Raw genomic sequence first — 4,454 nt, 5'->3', positions numbered from 1 at the left:
GCTTTGTTTAACGAAGAGATTATGTAAGGACATCCTCCCCAAATTTATATTAGAATATGATTAGTAGTTCTAAGTTTATTTTGAGATAACAATAGGCTATTTGGATATTGCAAGAAAATAATTTATTGGCCTTTGAATAATTTTTAGCCCATTCAAAGGCCAATAAATTTTCAAATTAATAATATTAAAAAAAGAAATTAAATGAATATATCATAGAAATATGACTATAAAAAGTATATATTTTAGGGTCAACTAACATTAGATCTGATGACAGATTATGCTTATATCAGTGATGATGAGCAAAAAGGAGTGCCTTGATTTATGAACCAATGAAGGACATAGAGTACAGTGAAGTATTATGAGTTTTATGTGTGGGGTAAAAAAATCAACCTTGTAGTTTTATTAATTGAGAAAATTAGGCAATATACAAGAATGAGGAAGAAGCACTTCCTTGAATCCTCTTTCATACTCTCTGACTCCACACTTTCTCCGAAGTATCAAGACTTTATGCATTGTATATCCTCTCATAAATAAGAAGAAAAGTCATAGCAGACTTGTCTTAGATAGACTTATCACCCGTAACCCTTATCCAACCTTCCTCTATAAGGAGATGGCGAGTTAATTATAACATAGCTACATTGTAACATGGCACATAAGCTATCATACATTTATTATAAAAAGTTATGACTTTAATTGAGGAAGTTATAAGGTATGACACCCACTAATAACAACGCAATCATGGAATGACATTTATAGGTTGACAACATTACTAAGTGATCAAATTTTCTTGGCTGTGAAGTTGGCTTGTCTCTCATGTGCCTTTTAGAAACCTCTTTGGAATCTACATCTTTCAAATCTCCTTTAGCCTTTGAATCTTAAGGCCTCAACTTAACAACACTCTATAAAGCTCTACTTATGATAATAATGATCCTAGCTCGATATCCTCCCTAAAACATGATAGACCCTCCTGTATGTTTCCTAAACCTTCACATCACATTGGCGCTAATTCATATATATCGAGTAATTGATCACAATAGCATACACACCCTGTTTAGGAGGGATTCACTCGTGAGAATTAAGCTCTATCAAATGATATATTCTAGTTTCTCTCTCTCTCAATTCTAGTCTAACTTAGATTCCACCCTCCCTTTTTTGTCGTTTTTTACAACACTTCTACAAATGACATTAGTTCTTTTTATTTTTGTAAGAGTTTGTTCTTCTTTAGATAATACTCTTAGCCTAATAGTGCGTCATTAAGAGGGGAGTAAGACTTTGTAAACTTAGTCATCTAGTTTTGAAGGCTCAAATGACTTCAAAAGTTTTATATTCACCATTACATAGATCTCTAAATGAGAATGTGCAATAAGTTAACATTATCCTTGACCTATTTCAAGATTTTGAATAGGCCGCATATAATTAGTTTTTTTTTTCCTTAACCTTTTAATCTCTATTTATTAATATGGCGACATATGGGATATATTTAATAAAACTTATTTACCTAATCAACATCAATCATGCCAACTCTTATAAATATGTCGCATCTTCTAGAGGTGTATCTCTATCTTGGAGTAAATATGAATGTCCAAAAAGCGTTTTAGGGTCTATTAAGCCCTTCATCTCAGTTCTTGATGTTATTTATTTCTTCGACAAAGAACCATAAGTCAAACATACTTTTAGATAAATATTTAAATGTCCATGGCATGCCTTGAATTGAGATGAACTTATTAAATTATGGATTAACTTGTTTAAAGTGAACTAGATATACGACACACGTTAATCCAATGTATTTAATCATTGTACATTGAATTCACACAAAAGGTGCACCCTAATAAAATTCACCAATTAATTTAGCCATTATTTTATGGATGATTTGTAATAACACATATTTAATAGTCAAATAATATTTTAGGAGTTATTATAAATCTATTTTTTAAACCGTATTTGTAATAACATAAATATTATTATGATTTAATTATAATAATTTTCTCCAATTTTATAGGTAGTGTTGTAATTCTTCAAGAAATTAACATATATTGATACAAGTGAGTATTTTAAGACCATTAAGTTTTTTTTTTTTTTTACAAATCGATTTTACTAGAACTTTCTAGACATATTAGACTATTTTATGAATATTTTTTATAATTTTTAGAGCTCTAGAATTGAAGATATAAAAAGATTTATAAAGATTTTATGCTTAAAATCTAAACATCAGCATAATTACTTTTATTTCCTCAAGATATTTTATTATAAAAAAAAATCTAAATACCCCATATCAAAACGTATCAAAATCACATTTCCATTCCATTTTCATTTTCTCAAGCTAGAGAAGGGGAAGAGATAAATTAAGGGAGAAATAGGGAGGAGAGGAGAGAGTTAGATTTGAAGGTCTTAGAGTTGTTTTTATCAGTCGCTCAAGTTAAAAAATTTGCTCATCTCAAGACAAGCTATTATTTTCCTACCTATGATTTCAATGATTTTTCTTATTTTGTGTTTACTTAATTTTAATTTGTTCATAATTTACAAAAGTTGTAATATCTTGATTTTTAGCAAACCTATCTACAGTGTAACTTGTAGTATGTTATAGTTTTAATCATTCTCTACATGTTGACATAAATATATTATATTTTCACTGCATAAATTGATACTTATGATTTATTGAAGTTAATGAATAGTGTATAAATTTTTCAGTATTTCATATATTATTATATTTCGTACATGATATTTACTTGCCTAGAGAAAATGATATGATTGATATATGATAAATATAGTATTTGTATATAAGCAAAAAAGGCTAGTTGTGAATACCATAATTAATAAATGTTATTTATTAAGATAATAATGCCCTGTAGAGGAGGGTATGTTAGCAGATTTTTCTTAAATCCTTAAATTAAATATTTGTGGTGTGATTTTAGATGTTAGCCCATAACTGATTGATTAATTATATTAATAGATAGAGAGTGACGGCTCTTTATTGATTCATTAAAATTCACATATTAAAAATGATTAAAATAACTAATTAGAAGATGTTGTTGATAAATAATGATGGATTGATATGGCAGGAGAAAGGATAAAAACACATTTAAAGTTTTATGTTCTAGCTTGTTATTCATAATTGTATTCATATTTGCATTTATATGATAACATATATATGAGTGATTGAAGTATTGAGACTACTATGGTATGATATAATATATAATAGGTATATTGTTAGACATTAATAGTTGTGCAAGTATTAAACAATAATAATTATATTGATATAGCTTATTGATATGACATACTGACAGACGGCTATAAATAGCATAATAATTGATAGAAATATATTATAGAGGCATCAACATGAATATAATTGATATATAATTTATATTTATTTTATTGCTGCGTATGTTATATATTTATAAATTTTTAAATAGATTGGTATATGCATTTTTCTTAGTGAGATATTATTATTTTACTAATCATATTGATTTTTGTTATTGATTGATATTAATGACATAAATTATGTATCATTCATATTTATAGCTTGTTGATTGATATTAACTAGAACTGGAGCATACATATTAATTTTTTTGCCTTGTATTGAATGAAATAGTAGAGTTTTGGTAATATGCTAGGCTTTCTAAGCTCATTATATAATTTTTATTAATTTCAAGTTTGAGAAGCGGTCAAGATCCCCTGGAGTGAGAATGATTAATATTTTTAGGTTTTTATTCTATGTTTTGTTATATTCTTTTGTAGTTTGGAGCTTTAAAAATGATAGATTTATATTGTTGAAATCTCTTGGCCATTGTAAATTGCATTTTTAAGTAATGAGTAAATAAATTTATATGATTTATGGTTGCTTTTGTTAAACTTATTTAAAATTATAGAAATTTAATGACTTTGACAAATTACTTAAGATATAAAAATTAATAATTTTTTAAAATTTAAATCTTGTAACATTACAATTGATATCAAAGCAATGATTATTATAAGAATTAAATTATAGCAAGAGTTATAGAATTGATTATGAGTGGGGTAGGAGTTGGGAAGTATATATTCTACTATTTATATATTTGATTGATTTATCTGAATTTATATGTATGTTGAGTTTAGATGCTTGATTGATTATGAAAGAGATATTTATCAGTAGATAAATGGACCCAATAGGACAAAATATGCAAAATGAGCGATGTGCAATGATAGATTTAGTGTCTCCTAATAGCATGTTACAACTTACTAGCATAGTTGATCATATTATATGTAAAACTCAGAGCAAACAATCAGGAATTGAGGACAATAATGAAGATAAGCATTTACATATGTTCCATAAATTAAAGCTACTATTGCTCATGGGAGTTGTAGAATTACATGAAGTAGAGGAATGGTTGTTAAGAATAAAAAAGATATTTAATAGTATGCAGTGTCCTGAGAGCAGGAATGTGTCACTAGAAGTATTTTTGATTTTTTGTTTCAAA

This window comes from Dendrobium catenatum, unplaced genomic scaffold (genome assembly GCF_001605985.2).
Source record: "Dendrobium catenatum unplaced genomic scaffold, ASM160598v2 fragScaff_scaffold_853, whole genome shotgun sequence".
In the NCBI taxonomy this organism is placed as follows: domain Eukaryota; kingdom Viridiplantae; phylum Streptophyta; class Magnoliopsida; order Asparagales; family Orchidaceae; genus Dendrobium; species Dendrobium catenatum.
The sequence above is the reverse complement of the archived record's forward strand: the minus strand, read 5'-3'. Positions refer to the sequence as shown.